The sequence below is a fragment of the Protopterus annectens genome, chromosome 7.part0 (assembly GCF_019279795.1).
Source record: "Protopterus annectens isolate FY-2018-M chromosome 7.part0, PAN1.0, whole genome shotgun sequence".
NCBI lineage: Eukaryota > Metazoa > Chordata > Ceratodontiformes > Protopteridae > Protopterus > Protopterus annectens.
Window position 1 is genome coordinate 190,419,818 of NC_056739.1, and position 20,873 is coordinate 190,440,690.

General features: G+C 42.5%; 1 protein-coding gene across 1 annotated transcript in view; it reads right to left on the reverse strand.

Moving 5' to 3' along the window:
* The window catches only part of KDM5B (lysine demethylase 5B), a 2,307,736-nt gene that overhangs the window by 1,817,546 nt on the left and 469,317 nt on the right, over nt 1–20,873 (reverse strand). The window lies entirely within an intron of this gene.

Genomic DNA, 20,873 nt, shown 5'->3' on the forward strand with positions numbered 1-20,873 from the left:
AAGAAACTCCTGTTGCAGGTAAGGAAGGAGAGGAATCATTGTTTCCAGGCTGTGACAATGTTGACTCCATAAGCTTTTCAGGTACCACTGAAGTTTCCTCATATGCAGTTTTGCATATGGTATTAGTAGAATGCAGGATGCCATGAAGCCCAAAGCCTGCAGAGTTTGTCTTGCAGATAGCTGGGTTTTTTTTGGCCACTTGTTTGAAGTATGTTATCGACTGAATTTGTTGTCTGGCATGAGGTAAGCCATCTGGGCAGTTGTATTCAAGCTTGCACCCAGGAATGTAATTATTTGAGAGGGTACCAGGTGTGATTTCTTTTTATTTATGGTGTACCTAGGCATGTTAGAAGCCGTTTTACAAAAGCCAGATGTTGCACAAGTGTCCTCGTTCTCTGCCTGAATTAAACAATCGTCCAGATAAGGATAAATTTGAATGTTTCTTTGTCTGCAAAATGCAATTACTGGTGTCAGACACTTTGTGAAGACCCTGGGCGCAGTAGATAAGCCAAAGGGCAGTGCAGAGAACTGGTAATGCAAATAGCCTGCTTTGAAGCGGAGGTATCTTCTGCAAGATTCCCTAACTGGGATATGCAGGTAAGCCTCTTTTAAGTCTAGAGTTACCAACCAGGCATTCATGCCTAGCATAGGCAGTAGCTGTTGTAGAGTCAGCATCTTGAATTTTGGAATGCCCAGGAAAGTATTTACAATGGATAAGTCCAGAACTGGGACGCCATGATTTGTCTTTTCTGGGTACCAGGAAAAGTCTTGAGTAAAAACCTTGTCCTTTTTCCTTTTCTGATACTGGTTGAATAGCCCCCATATCCATGAGGGACACTACTTGTTTCTGGGCCTCTGCCCACTGATTTGGGGGCAGGTCTGGCCATCTGTTTGGAATTGGCAACGTGTGGAAATGAAATCTGTACCCCTGGAATACTATATTTAAGACCCACTTGTTCTGGGTAATTAGATGCCAATTTTGAGCATGAAGTGCTAGTTTTCCCCCCAAAGGGGCTGCCAAAAGACAAGTGCTTGGAAATGGCAGAGGAACGTCACAGACTGTTTACCGTAGGGTGGTGCTTTGCTACTTCCTGATTTGGAGGTGGAGGCACCCCATTGTTTTGTCCTGCAAGATCCTTCCGACTGAAACCTGGAGCCTTTGGAGTGTCTGGGTTTGACCTGAGTGGCTCTGTTGGGCACTGGAAAGGAAAAATTCTTAGTAGGCCAGTGCCTACTGAACCTGGGTGGCTGCACTTGCAAAAAATCTTTTACAGTTTCCATAGATTTAGCTTTGCTTCCATATTTTTTAAAACTTCTTCTGCCTTATTATCAGACTGTCCCGCTGTAAAGGAGCATACAACAATTTAGCTTCAACATGATCAGGCAGATTTTGCTCCTTGAGCCAAGCATGCCTTCTTATCACAGATCCAGTTAAGGCGGCCCTGCAAGAGGCCTCCAAAGAATCAAAACCACATGCAAGGTATGCTTTCCCAACTTGTTCAGCTGAATGCAACAAATCCTGTAACTCTATTTTCCACACAATCAGAAACGAACATCATTTTCTGTTTCAGTAAGCCCATGACATGCTGTTGATATTTAAGCATATGAAATTGGCAGTTTAAAGCCCTGATTGCCAGGGTTACAGATGTATAAACCTTCTTACCCCATCTATCCTGCGCCCTGGAGTCTCTATCAGAAGGGGTAGGATTTTTAGCTGTAGAAGCCTTAACACCCTTGGGACCCTGAGAAATAATTTCAGGGTCAGCAGTAGGATTTTTGAAAATAAACTTTTGGGAGTCAGGAACCCTGTAATATCTGTCCGGCTTACTAGGAGCCGGAGGCAGGGAATCAGGAGCAATGCTGGATTCTGAGAAAACATCAACAATGTCCAAAACAGGAGGTATGGCCAAAAGCTTATGCTGAGGAAGAAGAAAATCCCCAAGCCTCTTTTTGGATTCTGAAAAGTCCCGACTCACCCAATGAAAATGTTCCCTTAAGGTATGCAAAGTCTCTCCAAAAGAAAAATCCTCAGGAGGAGAAGCAGAAGGGATGGATTCTTCTGCATCAGAGTCCTCATAAGGTGGGATAGAAAATTCCTGATCAGAAGAAATGGAAACCTGATCTAAAGATTCATAAATCAGTGCCTTGCCTAGGCCTCTTAGCAGGAGGGGGTTGGGAACCCCTGATCAAGGTAATTAAATCTTCAGCCATTTTGATCATTTGTTTTTTAGGCATAGGGACCAGAGCACGTGGCTCATGCATAGTTTTTTTAGACATAGTAGTTGGTTTTGGCCTTGTTTTTGATGACGGCGTCGGTTTAATATACAAATCTTTAGGCCTGAAAACACCCTCAGAAGCCGGTGCCTGCTCAGCGGCTCCAGACCCATCCAATGGAGAGACATCCGCGGGTTCAATACTTGAAGAATCTCGCGGCATACCGGACTATGAATGGGTCTCGGTAGAGACCTACGATTGAAAGGTAGCGAGCATCAGGGGCTGAGAAATCTCCTTACTGAGTACCGGCGACTGGCTTAGGAGAAGCTTTATCGGTTTTGGACCTTGACGTTCTGTCTCTGATTTTTTCAGGTTTTTTTTTGTGAATTCCGGTAGTCTGATTGCTAACAGACGACATTTCAGGATAGTTAAATCTTGAACCAAAGTATTTAGAAGCAAAAATATACTAACGCTTAATAGTGCGTTGGTTAAATTTAGCACAAAACCGACAGCAAGGCACGTTGTGGTCAGGGCCTAGGCAAGGAATACAGTACAAATAAAAATCCTTATGAGGTATTTGCTTCCCACAAGTAATACAATTAAGTTTTACTGACATTGGTAAGGAGCAAGAAAAAGTTTCCCCAATGGGGTACTTAGCTTTAGTTTGAAGACTTCGGTTCTGAAACTCGAAAACACAAATTTCAGAAATCGGCCGACCGGCACTTGCGAACTGCTTCTGCTTCGGGCACCGTGCAGCAAGAAAGACTGATTAAAATGGCGTCGGCTGCATGTTTTATACCCCTGACGACATGGAAGAGGAGACAGCAACTGACGCAGGACCCAAGACTTTGTTATTCAGGCTGACTGAGGGCAACCTGCAAGCAGATTACCCAAATGTAATGACTGCAACAATGAAACACGAAGAACATCATTCCTCTCCATAATGTCAAAGGCAGAAACTGAAGCAGACCACCCGGAGCCAGTGGACTTATGATCCAAAGATTCCAATGACAAACTCGACCCCGGGGCTGCTTGGAGAATGGATGAGAGTTATCCAGAATAGAGGCACAGAGCAGGAGGGATAACTCCAAAACAGGAATTAAACATGACCTGGACACTCCCTGTCTCGATGTTAAGGCTCCGAGGCACACCTGGCTTAGATTCAGCTGGAGTCAAGGAAACCAAAGTAGGGAATAGGAGCTGAACATAGACAAGCTGTCAGAACTGACCCTTAGAGAGGAAAGCCAACTGGTTCCCATTACCTAAGCACTGTCAGGCACAAGGGAGAAAACCAGTGTAAAACAAACCAAAGCTTCTGGTTGAGGTCTTGAAGGAGAAGCACTAACTGCAAATGCTCATGTAAAAAGAACAGTCAGCTGCTTCAAATCTATGGGTCTTAAACCTCCAAATGACAAAGCTGAAGAAGCCACCAAAGGAGGCTTGCCTACTGGACGAGAACTGGAGAGGCTCAGATTCAAGAAGAAGGGGAAGACTCTAGTGAGAACCCCCATGAAGTGGATGGGGTGAAGGTGGAAAACTGTCCCACCTTAAGGTGCCCCCAAGGACAAGAAGGGGCTAGGGACAGGAACAGCGAGAGACAAAGCTTTCCCTAAAACTGGTGCCAAAGGTGACTAGCTCTGAGGATTCTGAGCAGATAACGGTGCCAAAACCGCCAAGGATCTTGGGACCTTCAGATATGGCAAGCCAGATGACTGAGGAATGCTTTTAGTCTCCCAGAGCTGTTTTGGGGGTCCTTGGAGCCCTGCTTGTCAACAAAGCAGACCACAGCAAGGATGGACCAGCAACTGATTCACAACAGTTTAATACCACATTAAGTGCTTTCTTTCCCCAATACAAGGGACTTCATCAGAACAATTCCATACAATTCAACCCAGCATTATATAGTTAAATAACTGATTAAAATTCCTATTAGTCACTAATTATTTAATAAGATGCACTACAAATAAGTGAATGAAGTTAATTACCCCTTGAACTGATACATAGACAAAGTTTTTTTTTTTTTTTAAAATCCAAACCTAATAATTAGTGTTACATAATTACACACAAAACATTCTAAACACTTTTATAATTTCTGGTTTATTCTAAATAATTAAAACTGATGTATATAGTATCTGTTACTAAAATGACATCATAATGTTAGTAATTATCCTAAAATATTCTTTAGTTTTAAAATGCAGGAAATGCTGATGGCTTCATTGATTCCTGGATACTCTGTTGTGTTACACCGCAACTGCCATCTCAATTCACGTACATCTAAATGTATGTCCATGCATTTCCCTTGTGTCTTTTTCCAAATGTTGTACAATCAAAATGCTCCTTGCAGTCATTTATATCCCTAGTAAGTGCATTGGTCATCCTACCATGCTTGATATCTAACAGGTGTTCCCCTATTCTATTCTTAAAATGTCTACTAGTTTTTCCTATATAGACAATGGGACAATTTGGCACTTTGCAATGTAAACCACATTCTGGGTATTACAATTGTAATGACCATCTATCACTATAGCTCTACCATTCAGGAAGAACTTTTCACCGGTTTCTAATATATACGGGCAAAATATACACTTCTTACACTAAAATTTCCTTTAGTTCTATTGGTACCAAATTCCACTATGATTTTTGGTCCTTTCTACTACGCTTTTAAATGACCTACCCTTTTTAAAAATTTTGGGTAACTTGCCAACTCTGCCTCACGTTATGGTCAAACTGTAGTATGTCACAATTTAGAATTATCTCACTAACCTCATTGGCATCCTGGTTAAAGGTGGTAATAAATCCAGTACTATAATTTTCTCTCTTATTCTCAAGGTCCCAACTAGGTTATGCATCATTACCATCATTAATATACCTTAAAATGGGCTTGTATATCCCTTCACTACGTTTATAAACAACTTCTCTGCTGATTATTTTCCAAAACTTCTTGTGGACATCCTCTAGTCTTAAACATGTGTAGAATAAATTCAATCTCCACCAAAAATTTAACATCCAAGCTCACCATCCTGGCGGCCCGTACCAACTTTCCCTTTACAATTTACTTTTTTTTTTGAACATGTGGATGTCCACTAGAAAACTGTAAATATGAATAGAAAATGCCAGTTTTATAAATTCCTGACTAATTCATTACTGTTGCTATTTACTGTTAAATCCACATCCAAATATGAAATATTAGTTGCACTATGTGCATGATAAATTGCAAAAAAATCAGCAGTGTGATTGATATATTCATAAAATTGATCATTTTCAGTACCTTTCCAAATTATGAACAGGTCATTCAAAAACCTACTGTAATATGCTATTTTTGAATAGAAGGCCCCTTCCATTACATACTGTTGTTCCCAATATGACATGACAATTTGCTAACACTGGGGCACAGGCTGCCCCCATTGCTACCCATGTGCTTTGCTTACAGTATTGTCCTTCAAAATAGATGTAATTATTTTGTAATACTATTTCCATTAATGTCATGTACACATTAATTTAGTCTTGATCGTATGTGACAGTTTTTTATAACTGGGCCTCTGACCACTCTAACCCTTCAACCATGCGGTATAACTGTAAAATGACTACACACGTCTATAGTGACTAATAGCATATCTTTATCTGAACTCTCCCCACCTTTTCCAAGAATTGTCATGAATCTCTAACAATGTAAGGCTGTCAGACCAACCTGTAATTTAACATCCAGAAATTTGCTAATGAAGCATGTTTTAGATGGTTTGCCATCTACAATTGGTCGGAATGTTGGGTCCCTTAGTCCTTTATGGACCTTGGGTATTCCAAATATATTTGGTATCATGGGGTGTTTATTTGAAATAAAACTATGTTTGTCCTCGCTAATCTGTCCTTGGTATAACATATCTAATAACATATCAATTTTCATGTTAGTTATATGTATCTCATTCAAGTAACTCTCCATGTATGCTCCATCCCTCAACAGCGCATTCATTCCATTTAGATAATCTGCTTTATTCATAATAACGACCCCATTACCCTTATCTGGTTTCATTATACGTATTTTAGGATCCTCACCCAATTCTTTTAATAATTGTTCTACTACAGTCATATTACTAATAGTTTTATCTGTTTTTTAAGGACCTTTCTTATCTCTTTTTCATATACTTGTTCATATAATCCAACAACATTATTTAATGGTGGATTAAAGGTACTCTTAAAAAAACTCATTCCCATTTTCTTCCTGTTTGTTAAACCACACCTTTAAATTTAATTTTCGGGTAAAACACTAACTCTATCAAAGTGTTCTCTATTTTCCCTTTTCTACAAGGCATACAAGTAAAACCTTCGCTAATAGGTTGACGTGTTCAACATTTATATCCTTGTTTGAATAATTACATATTTTAAAATCACTGGCGTCATTCACTATAACAGTTGGTTCAAACACATTTTTTAATACATCATGTTCAAAATCTTGACTTGTTAATTCATCTAACAAGTTAAAATATTCACTGGTTCCAATGCCCGTATTGTCACTACAATTCATATACTTGTCTATTAAGCAATTGCAATCATTAAAACATTTTGTTTGCTGTCCCCCATCAACATTTTCACAATTAAAGAAAAATCATGTTCAGTTCGCATAATGTCAATACAGTTCATGTTCATTTTTGTTAAACAGTTGCAATCATGACAACACTGTAGATGTTCCCAGTTTACTTTTTCCAGATTATTTGGAGAGCAGTCCTCCATCCCACAATTTTCAACCCGTTTGTTGACAGGAACATTGTCACAGTCATAAGGAAAGGTTATTGTTTACAACACTTACTTCTTCCATCAATGCCAGGGCCATGTCCATCAATTTATCCGCTGTATTGTACGGAATTTTTCTGATGAAGTCCCTTGTATTGGGGGAATAAAGCACTTAACATGGTATTAAACTGTTGTGAATCAATTCCTGGTCCATCCTTGCTGTGGTCTGCTTTGTTATACCGTTTTTGACTTTTTGGTTTCGGAGCCCTGCTTGTCACCCTGATCAGACTTTGCCCACTCCTTGGAGACCTGCTTGTGACCATGATCACACTTCTCCCTCTTGCTGGATGAAATGGAAGAAATCGCCAGCTGGCAGAAGTCCTTTCCAGACCAACTTGGTCCTCCTCTCATTAATGGTGCAGATGCTGAAACCCGCACAAATGGCACAACAGGAATAGAGCTGGGCAACCTCTAAACAATAAATGCACTGGTTGAAGGCATCCTGTGAGGGGAGCTTGTGCCCATAAGCAACACAAGTTTTAAAACCTTTTTCCTTATTCAGCCCATCAAACCAGAGCTAAGCACAAAGAAAAATCAAGGACTCAAAATCACTAAGTGTGACTTGCAAAGCCTAAGACTGAAAACCCTACCTCAAGCAACTACACACACTAACCCCAAGGACAAACACACTGGGTGACCCCCCCCTCCCAAAAAAAAACTAACCCTAGAACTTTAATCTACTTTACTTACTAAACACTAGCACACACTAGCCAAAGACAAGGGTAGAGGACATAGGGGAAAAAAAAAACTCTCCAAGTACTATCCCAGGACACCAGAAAAAAGGATACACTCTGGCAGACTAAATGACCATTCTGCTGTCCAGGAATGGTGGCAAACAAGACCAGGTGCAGTCCGGGGAGGGGGATTATAGGTAGAGAAGGCAGAGCTTGATGGGCTAAAAGTCTCTGGTCTTCCTTGGATCAGAGTCTGATTCAATAACCCACAGGTTGAATACAGATGGAAGAGACATCTGCAACTTATGCTTGAACAATGCAGACTGCACATTTTACATCTATTATAAACGGAGTATACTCATTGCAGAAAGATGGCTGCCAATCAAAACTGCCTCTAAAAGAAACCAGAACACTGCAATCAAACTCCACAAAAGAAACCATCAAATCTAGCAGTTCTTAACCAGAGAGAAAGTGAAACTACAAGTACTGCATTTTGTTAATCAAGGATCACTCTAAAGCCTTGTGATGTCAAAGTGAGAATAAAGAAAGGGAATGTGGGGAGGGAATATCCCTTATAGGGAGGCTATCGAGGGGCTTTCTCTCATCAGGAACCCCTATATGAAACTCAAACACATGCTTCTTAATAATGTGTACACCTGAGCTACTGTTTATGAACATTTATAGCAGAGTTGTTCTGATTTGAACTTTGATGTTTACAGAAGATACTGTGGACAGTACAACAGTGTAAGGAACTTGCCACAACAGATGATGATCCAACAGAATCCCAGCTGCGATAGTAACCACTGAGATGTCCACTACAGCAGGCCTGATGGCTCCCCTCTATCTGTGCAACTTTAAAGTGTTCCTTGTACAAAAGGCACCCCAACACTGCCATCTACGGCTTAAACAAATCAGAAAGTATCGACTCCCTTGCCATCTCCCATGCTTACCCAGCATGAGGGCCAACCACAAACAAAAAGTTATGCATTTGCCATAACATTAGATTCTTTTGATTCAAGTCAGTCGATTATAACCAGTGGGTCCCCGAGCCATTTGTCAAATCCAACCTGGCAACATTAATGCACCAACCTTGAGCCTGACTTCTCCTCTCCCATAATGCTCTAATACCCCGATTTACCTCAGTTCAAGCTTGGCATCTTATCAACATGCAAAGATGACTAGTGAACACACACACACCAAACTGAAGTATTCAGAGACTCAAACGCAATGTCAAAAATCCTTTGGGTCCTACAAGGTCAAGAAAATCAAGGAATGGAGATGGTGGTAGGGCTTTCATATCAGATGGACATGAATGAAAGGACTCAGAATTATAAGTAAATAACTTTTGTATCCTGTTCATTCAGTCATTCCATTTTGATCTGTGGATAGAATCCTGATCTATTAAACTCTACAGTGGGCATAATGACAGAAGACCTTCAAGGATAAATGCACCAAAGAATGCTCTATACCTAGGAAAGGTATTCAGTTTGTAATGCTTGACAAAAGTGCGCATGGTGGACCAAGTTGCAGCTGTACATATTTCATCGATCAAAGAAAACCTGAAAAGGACATAGAAGTAACCACTGCCCTGGGAGGGTGAGCCTTAGGTTTACCTGGCAAAGGCAGGCTGTGCAAAGGACAGATAAAGGTAATGCAATCAGAAAGCCATCTGGAAAATGATATCTTGGAAACTCTTATTACACTTAAGAGCAATGAAAACCAACAGCTGAGGATCCTTGAGGAAAACAGGGGTTCTATGAAGGTAAAAATGCAGTTGTCTGGGCACAGTTAAATTACAGACAACGTATTCTTTGTCGAGATTATTTGAAAAACATACAGGCAAATGAAAGGGCTGCACCACGTTTCTATCAGAAGCTACTTTAGGAAAAAAGGACAGACTGATGAAGAGAGAAACTCCTGTCCTTAGGAAAAGCCAAAAAGGGTCTGACAAGGAAAGGGCCTGGAGCCCCTCTTGGCAAGAACGATGACTAACAGTGTGTCACCACTGACAGGAACTTTAATGACGAAGATGATGGCTTAGTCAAGGCTTCTAACACAAAGTTCAAATCCAAGGTGGATCAGGCTCTCTGACTGGAGGTCAGAGAAAGAATACTCCTTTTTAAAAGGGCTTTACAAAGCTTATGCTAGACAAAGGAATGTTACTGGTACCCATGAAAGCTAGGAATAGCTGAGAGATGCAACTTCACTGTGGGGAAGCTACAGTCAGATTCATGAATATGGGTTAAGAATCTGAAGATGTCTGAAATGGACGCTGAGAAGGAATCAATGTTTTGAGAAGAGGCCCGTAAGATAAAACATTTCCATTTATATTAGTAAATTGTGTGTGTGAATTTAGCCACCTGGTGATGTGAACCTATGATCTGTCCTTCTGGAAAGCAGTAAAATTCCTGATCACCTCAGTACTTAGGGATGCATCTTTGGTCATTACCAGAAGTGGCAAAATCAAGGGGTTAGTTTAATGTTGTGGAGATATGGTGAGGCTTCCAAAAGGGGTGCACAAGATCCCATACCAGATCCAATATCCATGGAGGGTGCGTTGAGATGAGAAGGAGTAGGGGGAAAACAAATCTTTCTGGTCCAGATGACAGAGGCCTCGTACTTGGCTGCTTTTAGTAAGAAACTGTAGACCAGGGATAGGGAGTGGGATGGTGTGAAGGAGATTGTGATGAATTATTGTGTTACAGCACCCTTTAGCGACTGTCCCTGTAGAGGGATCACATCAGAGTAACCTAGCCAGAGCCTAGGTCTGCCTCCAGAAAGGTAACCCTGGTGTTTGAAATCAGTTGTGACATCTGGACACAGAGAATGTAGTCCACCTTCGGAAAGCAATACATGACAATCTGCATGAGTACCAGCTGATTCTACTGGTGATGCCTGGAGCAAACAATCACCTAAGTGACAGTAAATGTGGAACCCCTTGGACTTCAAAATGCTACAAGATACAATGGGTGCAGCAGCAGATTATGAACTTCCTGTACTACTAAAGGACAAGAACATGAAAAAAGGGGCTCTTCAAATCTAGAGTCACAATCCAACCCCCTGGGAAGATAACAGGCAGGGTTTTTGTAGGATTAACATTTTGATTTAGGATACTATTAGGAATAAGTTGAGTCTTCAAGTCAAGGATGAATCTCTCCAGGTTCCTTCTTTTCTGGGGAAGAGAAGGAGGCATGAATAGAATCCTGTGGCCTCCACTACTGAAGGAAATGGTTGAATGGATCTCTGCTGCAACAGATCCTTTAAGAAAAGTGAAATTAGTTTCCTTTGTTGTTTTGCAGGAGGGGTGGATGCCTAGGAAGGGTGGTATCTTCCAAAACCACAAGAACAGGCCTTCCTGTTAATTTGCAGTACCCACCCCCCCCCCCGAGTAATTGGCTACCGATGGCTGGTAAGGGGGATGCAGAAAATGGTAACAGCTGCTCCCTACCAGGGGCAGGGTCCTTAGACCCCCCCCCTCCGTAGGTCTGGAACAGTCCATCAGTTTGATACCTAGTCCTTTCTCCCCCAGGGGACTTTTTTTTCTTGCTTAGAAGAGAAAGGGCCAAGACTCCGTGGGGGTAGTTTCTGTTATAGCGGGGGGAAGAGGTCTAGGAAGAAGCCCTTAAATTACTTAATTTTTCTCTTGTGGTCCACTAACATTTTTTCCACTGGGGTTCCAAAGAGGAACTCCTTGTCTTATGGGTATCAAAAAGAGTACAGCTTTAACATGGTCTGAAGGGGCTGTGTCCTCAGCCGGGCATATCTCCTTGTTACTGACACTGTGGCAGCTGCTCTATATGATGCATCCAAGGAATCATAAAGTACAGTTTTGTACCTACCATAAATGTAGATGTTAGAGTGTCTTCACTGCTGCAGTCATTACACTTGGGTTATCCTGCCATCAGGCGGGCCTGCAGTCGGCCTGAGTTCCAGAGTCTTGGTCCGGCGTCGGTTGCTGTCACCTCTTCCCTGACGTCAGTGTGCCAGGGGTATAAAAGAAGCAGCAGACGCCATTTTCTTCAGTTTTTCTTGCCCCAGATGTCAGGTGCCCCCAAAAATGGTAGGCAATACATATTGCTAATAAAACATACTAAAAAGGTAAAAATAAAACCTTCAGTAACCAGCAAATGCACCACATAGGTAGAATAGGTTAGTCCCAGATAAGAAAGAGGGGACGACAGGTGGGTAACCTGGACTGCAGCAGTGAAGACGCTCGAACATCTACATTTATGGTAGGTACAAAACTGTACTATGTTCATACTGTTTCACTGCTGCAGTCATTACACTTGGGTAGAAACACAAAGCTGAGTTTGGGTGGCTGGCTCTATAGAGGATTTGGTGTGGCTATGAGGCCCTGCAGTACTGCAGTGGCAAAGCCAGCTCTGGATCTAGAATAAAGAGGCAAAGGGTAATGCTTGGTAAAGGTATGCACTGAACTCCAAGTTGCAGCTTCCAAGATATCTTTGGTAGGCAGTAGAAGTGGTAGTTGCCCTGGTGGAATGTGGTCTAATGTTACTAGGTACAGGTTTCCCATGTTGTGTGTAGCAGAACCGGATACAGTGTCCTATCCACTTTGAAATGGTCTGCTTTGAAATAGCCTACCCCTGTGATCCTGCAGCATATGATACAAACAATTGTTCAGATTTTCTGAAAGCTTTTGTTTTGTCCAAGTAGAAGCGCAATTGCCTGTGTATGTCCAAGGAATGTAGAAGTCTCTCCGCTTTATTCTGGGGATTTGGATAAAATGTTGGCAAGTGAATAGTTTGGTTAAGAGCCACACTGGATACCACCTTAGGCATAAAGGTAGGGTTTGTTCTTAAAGAAACCCTGTCTTGGTGGAAAATGATGAAAGGCTCCACTGCCATTAGTGCCTGTAGTTCTGAGACTCTTCGTGCTGAGGTTATTGCCAGAAGCAGAGCAGTTTTCCAGGACACATTTTAATTCTGCTGAATTGGCTGGCTCAAAAGGAGGTAAAGTTAGCTTTTCCAAGACAAAGTTGAGGTCCCAAGTTGGTGCTCTCCGGGGCGGTCTTACGTTTTTAGCCCCTCTGAGGTACTGTTTTAGCAATGGGTGAGAGAAAATAGGATGATCTGTGTTGTAATGAGCCAAGATGGCAGAAGCGTGAATCTTAATGGATGGGAAGGATAGTCCTTTGTCCAGCATCTCAGTCAAGTTTTGCAGTATCTGAGGAATGTTAGGGACCAGAGGATCAAGGTTTTGAGCCTGGTTCCAGGCATAGAATCTCTTCCACTTTTCTGAATAAGATTTCCTGGTGCTAGGCCTCCTGGCCTCCAAAATGACATCCATAACAGCTTTAGAGAGAGAAGTTGTCTGTTTGACTAATGAATCTGCCATGCAGCCAGGTTTAAGGTTTTGAGCTGACTGTGCAGTATCTGACTGTTTTGCTGAGTCAGAAGGTGTGAAGTTTGAGGCAAAATCCAAGGTGGGCCTTGAGCGAAGTTCTTTAAGATTGGGTACCAATGCTGGCGTGGCCAGTATGGAGCAATCAGAATCATCTGTGATTTTTCTTGTCTGGCCTTTGAAAGGAGAGGCAGAGGTGGGAAGGCATAAACATTTAGGCTTTTCCAGCTGAACGAAAGAGCATCCACTTTCCATGCTTGTGCGTGATAAGGCCTTGTGCAGAATTTTTGTAGTTGGTAATTCAGTGGTGAAGCAAAAAAGATCTATATCTGGGCAACCCCATTTTTGCATTATCATGCAGAAGACTTGTGGATTTAATTTCCACTCATGAGGATCCATGATGTTTCTGCTTAAGTTGTCTGCCAGAGTATTTCTTTCCTGGCAGGAATTGTGCTTGCAGATGAACTTGATAGGTTAGAGCTGTGTTCCACAAGGTCATGGCTTGTCTGCATAGGGGGTAAGAATGAGTGCCCCCTTGTTTATGTACCACATTACTGTGGTGTTGTCTGTCTTTAATAGTAATTGTCCTGGATGCAGAAGATCCTTGAAAACTGTAAGGGCATTTTGTACAGCCAACATCTCTTTGATTGATGTGAAGATGCATTTGTTCTGTGGTCCATTTGCCCTGAATACATTTTCCTGCCATGTGTGCTCCCCAGGTGTAATCAGAGGCGTCTGTTGTTAAAGTCTGACCCTTGTTGAGGTGACATGCCTGTGCCCACCATCAAAACTCCTGTTGTAGGCAGGGAATTGTATTACTGTCTCCAAGCTGTGAGAGTGTTGAGACCAAACACTTTTTAGGTATCATTGTAATTTCCTCATATGCAGTCTTGCATATGGAATTAGTAACATGCAGGACGCCATGAATCCCAAGGCATGCAGAATTTTTCTTGCAGGGAGTTGGGACTTTGTTGCCATCAATTGAAAATACTAAGTCAGTTGTCCTTGTTTGTCTGGCGTGAGATAAGCCATCTGGACCGTTGTATTTAAGCTGGCACCCAGGAATATTCTCTTGTGAGGGCACTAGTTTTGATTTCTTTTCGTTTACTGTGTACCCTAGGCAACTTAATCTTTTTACGAACGCCAGATGCTGTAGAAGAATGTCCTTGCTCTCTGCTTGAATCAGGCAGTCATACAGATATGGATATATTTGAATTCCTTTTGGTCTGCAAAATGCAATTACTGGTGCCAGGCACTTGGTAAAGACCCTGGGCGCAGTAGATAAGCCAAAGGGCAGTGCAGAGAATTGGTAGTGCATTGAACCAGCTATGAATTTGAGGTATCTTCTGCAATTTTGGGTGATAGGGACATGCAAGTATGCCTCTTTGAGGTCCAAAGTAACAAGCCAAGCTTTCTTGCCCAACATGGGAAGTAGCTGTTGTAATGTCAGCATTTTGAATTTCGGAACATCCAGGTAAGTATTTAGAGTGGAAAGGTCCAGAATGGGTCTCCAGGCTTTGTCCTTTCTGGGTACCAGGAAGAGTCTTGAGTAAAATCCTTGTCCTTTTTTCCTGCTGTGGTACTTTTTGAATAGCTCTCATGTTCATGAGAGCTGTAATTTGTTTTTGTGCCTCTGCCCATTGATTTTGTGGCAGGTCTGGCATTCCTTTTAGCCTTGGAAAAGTGTGAAAGTGGAACCTGTAACCTTGAGACACAATATTCAGCACCCATTTGTCTTGGGTGATTGCCTGCCAGTTTTGAGAAAAAAGTGCTAGTTCCCCCCCTAAGGGAGCTGCCAAAAAGGAAGAGTTTGGCATTGGAAGGGGAAAGTCACTGGGACTGTTTCCTGTAAGGTTGTCTTGTCCTCACCTCACCTCCTTTTGGGTTTGAAGCACCCCACTGTCGTGGTCTGTAAGAGCCTTGTGGCTGAGATCTGCCTCTTGGGTGTCTGTATCTGCCTCTTTGTGGCCTGTCTGACACTGGAAAGGACCAATTCTTTGTAGGCCAATTTCTGCTAAATCGTGGTGGCTGTACCTGTAAGAAATCCTTCACTGTTTGCATAGATTTTGCCTTATCCTCCATTTTCTTTAATACCTCTTCTGCCTTAATACCAAATAAATTATCTTGCTGCAAAGGAGCATCCAATAATTTTGCCTTAACATGATCTGGTAAACTTTGTTCTTTTAACCAAGCATGCCTTAGAATCACAGATCCTGTAACTGCTGCTCTACAAGAAGCTTCTAATGAATCAAAACCACATTGCAAAGTATGCTTTCCCACTTGTTCAGCTGCATGCAATAAATCCTGCATTTCCTTATAGTCAGGTTGTTCTACATTTGTACTGATTTTCTGTTTTAATTGAGACAGTAAGTATTGTTGATATTTAAGCATGTGAAACTGGCAATTTAGAGCCCTCACTGCTAAAGTTGCAGAGGTGTAAACTTTCTTTCCCCATCTAATGCTCTAGAGTCCCTATCCGAGGGAACTGGATTCTTAGCCGTGGAAGCCTTAACCCCTTTGGGACCCTGGGAAATAGTTTCTGGGTCAGCAACAGGGTTTTTATAAAGAAATTTGTGAGAGTCAGGGACTCTGTAGTACCTGTCTGGCTTGACTGGAGCTGGGGGTACAGAATCCGGATTTAAACTAGATTCAGAGAACACATCATCCACAATGTCCAACACTGGTGGAATAGCAAGGGGCCTGTGCTGAGGCAGTAAAAGAAAGTCTCTGAGCCTTTTCTTGGATTCCGAGTAATCCTGGCCCTCCCAATGGAAATGCTCCCTCAGGGTATGTAAAGTTTCCCCAAAAGAGTAATCCTCAAGAGGAGAGGCTGAAGGAATCGATTCTTCAGCATCAGAATCCTCATAGGGGGGGGGGTAAAGAATAACCCTGGTCTGAAGAGGAATCACAATAATCTGAAACCTGGTCAGAGGAATCATAGTCTGTATCCTGCCTAGGCTTTTTATCAGGAGGGGGATGGGAACCCCTGATCAGAGTTATCAAGTTTTCGGCCATTTTGAGCATCTGTTTTTTAGGCATGGGGGCCTGTCCAGGTGAATGCTGTACTTGCTTCTTTGTCTTTAATGTAGGCTTAGTCTTGGCTGTAGTTGCAATGGTAAGTTGAGTAGGCCTGAAAACACCCTCAGAAGCCGATGCCTGCTCAGCGGCTCCGGACCAATGTGAAGGGTTAATCTCCGTTGGCCCAACACCTTGAGTATCCAGAGGCCTAGGCACCTCCACGTGGGAGTCGGTCGCGGCCTGTGGTTCTGAGGTAGCGGGTGTCAGGGGCTGCGAAAGCACCTCACTGAAAACCGGCGACTGGCCTAGAAGAGGCTTCGTCGGTTTTGGGCCTCGGATGCCTGTCCTTATCTTTATCTCTGCATTTTTGTGCATTCCGGTCGTTGGTTGTTCCGACGGCATTGTATAATTAAACCTTCAGCCAAAGTATTGGCGAGCAAAATCAAACCGACGTTTAATAGTGCGTTTGTTAAATCTAGCACAAAACCGACAACTAGTGACGTTGTGATCTGGGCCTAGGCATGGAATACAGTAAGAATGAAAATCCTTATGAGGTATTTGCGTCCCACAAGAAATACAATTATTAACTTTTACTGACATTGGTCTGAGGCAAGAAAAAGTTTCCCCAACGGGGTACTTGGCTTTATTGAAGACTTTGGTTCTGAAATCAAATTTGAAATCTCAGGAGTCGGCCGACCGGCACTTGCGTACTGCTTTTGCTTCGGGCACCGCGCGGCAAGAAAGACAGAAGAAAATGGCATCGGCTGCTTCTTATACACATCTGGCGCACTGACGTCAGGGAAGAGGTGACAGCAAACGACGCCGGACCAAGACTTTGGAACTCAGGCTGACTGCTGGCCTGCCTGACGGCAGGATAACCCAAGTGTAATGACTGCAGCAGTGAAACACGATGAACATCTACCTTTAAGGGAATGCTGGACACCTGGAGACCTGCACAATTCCGGATCTCCTTCTGGAGGCTCGTCTTGTATCCCCCCTCTGTCTTAGTTTTAATTTTGTTCCTTAACAGTCTCAAGGTACTTGAACATTTGGAACTGGCAGTTCAGAGCTCTCATGCCAGACACTTTGTGGATTAGGTCTTTTTGCCAAACTGGTCTGGGAGTCTCCTCTTAACTTGGCAAAGTGTTCTTGGAGGAAGGCCTAAGTGATCCCTTGATGGATTCCAGAGACACCACAGCTGGATCCCTTACCAGATTCTTGTATAAGTGGCTGAGAGACTTAAGCACCCTATAGACGCGATCATGCAGTGGGAAAAGGAATCAAGCTGCTAAAGTGTAAGTTAGCAAAATCATCATTTAGTACTTCGTCGACTGTAGGTATAACTTGAGCTCTACTGGTAGGTAGACTCAGAACATTCTATAAAAGGCTTGAGCCTGGGGAATTACCTAGACTCTCAAAGGATGACTCCATTATGTGAAGGGTATCCCCAAAGGACATGTCCTCAGGGGGCAGTGTCTACTTGTCAGAATCAAAATCTTGTTGAGGGGGAAGATGCTCTACATAGGCAAATTCCTCTTCATCCTCTGAGGATTCAGTTTTTCACAGGTGGAAATGCCCTTTTTTCTTGTCGCAGGGGGATTCCTGGCACAGATTCCTTTGCCAGAGTGGGTTTTTCCTAGACTTCATGAAATCCACAAAGACTCGCACGAGCCTGACTAGCTCCTGTGGAAAAATCTGGGTAGAGGTGGCAAAGGACCCAGACAGCGCTGAATGGGGCAAACCAGTCTGTCTTTTACAATCATGCATCTGGGGGGGGGGGGGGGTTACAAAGCCCTAGATCTTCAACAGCTGTTATCTCTAATACAGTTTCCAGGTAATTCCTCCTGGACTAATAGCAAGGGGATACCACCATCACCCTTAGGCACCACAATCCTGAAGTTGAAAGCCAATGCCCGTTTATTGGCTTTGAACCAAATCAACAGTCTGCACTTGCACAGGAGGACTGGGCCATCCAGACAGGAGATGGCAGAGGACTCTGGAATCTCTGACTACAGTATGGTGTTAAAAAGGAAGGTGTTAACAAGGAAGGGGGACTTGGTTAAAGGAATGATTGTAATGCTTTTATTGTTCTTAACTGAACCACACTTTGTAATATTTCCCCTGCTCCAAATAACCTGAGTATACATAAATAAGGAATGTTGTTGATGCTTTCCATTACACTCAACTGGAATCGCTGGTTTGTGTTTCAATAAAGGATACTCCATTTTTAACTCAACTGTAGACTACCTACTATTTTCTACTTTATTATTTTGTAGCATGTACTTTACAGTTCAATTTTTGTTAGTGAACTAGGTGCTTAATATAATTCAGGAAGTGAATATCACACCCTCCACACTGCGAAGTTTCTTCTTGGTTTATTTTTGACCCAGTATAGGCTGCATGCTGGGTTTTCTTAGACTGAGGGATGCCACAGATTTTTGTTTTTAAATCTGACAAAAAAGTGCAGTTTGGCATGTCATGCTCAGACCCAAAGCAGAAAGTACAGTTGTGCAAGTAAACATACCATAACAGGAAATGTCCAAATAACCACTACTGCAGTAACCTTAACTATACAGATTAAACCCTGCCAAGGATATTAGAAGCAGATGAGCTTCCAAAGCTTCAGGACACCTTCCACATGCCCAAACCATCAGTCAGCTCAAGTTGACCCAACTGAAATGACAGGTTTGGGTGTCAAACCCTTCAAGAGCTTTCATACCAACAGACACGGGGATGCAGAGTCCTGAAAGGACAATGCTAGGAAGAACAAAAAAGTAAAATATTAACACTGTGGCATAAACAACACACAAAACAACAAGGGGTGGAGGGAGGGAGTGGCTACTGCAGCAGTGATCATTTTAACATCTACTGTTGTGTTAAGTTTATTTGTACAACCATACTACGTTTATCATATTGATCACTGATGCACTAACCTTAACATTATGGGTAGATTAACCTAGTTTACTACATTCCAGAGGTGGAAGTGGGAAAGATTCAGGAGTCCCTGGAGAATGGTCCCAGCAAAACCTGATCTAGGCCTAGAGAGGAAATCAAGCTTGTAGTGCTTTGTAAATATACAGAGGACCAATTTGATGCTTCTAGAATACTTCTAGAAACCAACCCTTTCCAAAAGGCCATAGATGAAGCCAAGGTCCTGGTAGAATAGGCCTTGACCCAGCCTAAAATAGTTTTGTTATGGTGGGTATAATGCAAGGTAATAGTCTGAAACAACCATTTGGAAATGGCCTGTGTTGACAGAAGTTGGTCCTTACCTTCACATGGCAACTTTAGGCATAAAAGAAGGATTAGTCATCAAAGATGGCTAGTCTGTGGATTATGAGATGGGGTTGACTCACTTTATGAGCTTGCAATGCAAATGCTGTTCTTGCAGAGGTCAGGGCAATCAAACAAACAGCTTTCGATGTTATGAACCTCAAGTTAGCTAAATTACATAGTTTAAATAAAAGTGTTAGTGTCTCTAACACAAAATTAAGACCCCAAAGAGGAGACACCAGTTTTCTTGAGTCCACTTGCACAAAACCCATTTCAAAAACAGTCTGACATGGCAATGCACTGGAAAAGTAGAATCCACAGGCAGACATGCTGAAATGGCAGACAAATGAATCTTGGTGGTGGAGTAAGAAAGGCCATAGTATAGTAACAAAACAATTTTAAAAACAGAGAACTAACCACAAATGGGTGCTGGTAGTTGCATTGGCACTGACTAGAAAACCTTTTTCATTTGCTAATACGTCATTCTCTAGAAGCAGGATTTATTGCCTCAGTTAGTACCTACTGCATGTCCTCAGTAAATGGATGCCTGATGAGAATAAGACTCCCATCATCCAGGCAGTCAGTAGAAGCTGACTGGGTTTGGGGTTTGTCTAACACCCCTGATCTTGGGTGAGTAGATGCATTCTGTGAGAAAGGTTGTGGTACTACTTCCTGTCATTTCCAAAAGAGAGGAGAAAGAATAGCTGTGTAAAACCATACCATAACCATAAATGCCCTTCTCTTCCACGTTGCAGTATTCTTACTGTGGGATTTCCTGCTTCAGTCGACCTGACGTCGGCTACTATACAAAAGCTTAAGCCTGGTTGCTGTAGGTGTGTGGGATATCACATGTAAGGCCATAAACCAGGGACCTTAAATGTGACATCTACATGCAGTGACCTCAGAACTTGGAAGGCCAGACAGACTTAAGAGAGGAATAAATGATTGTCAGCTAGAAGAGAGTCAAGTGTCGTATGCTGGCTAGTTGCTCTTGGTTAAGGGTAGAGCTTCCTAAAAGCTACGAGCTAGTTCTGTACTCCAATGTAATTCAGGGGGAAGGTGGGAGAGATGGAATAGTGCAACATGGAAGAGAAGGACATCTATAGTTATGGTAAGATTTTACACAACTATTCTAAGTTCTATTATTATGTTGCAATATTCTTACTGTGGGAGAGTACCACAGCTAGTTAGAGTCAAGGGTGGCAGTAGAGGTGGAAGATTTCAGAAACTCATGCAGGACTGTCCTAGCAAAGCTTGCCCTGGCTCTGGAAACTTGATCTAGTTTGTAGTGCTTGGTGAAGGTGTGGATAGTGGACCAGGTGGGCAGCTTCTAAAATGGAAGCTGGCCGAGCCCTTTCAAGAAGGCTCTGGAAGTAGCCATACCTCTGGTGGAATGAGCTCTCACCCCCTGGGGTAAAGGTTTGCCATGGTGTGAGTAGCAGAAATCAATGGATTTTCTGATCCATCCTGAAATAGTTTGCTAGGAAACTGCCTTGCCCATAGCCCTGGGATGGAAGGAGACAAAAAGCAGTTCAGATTTTCTGAAAG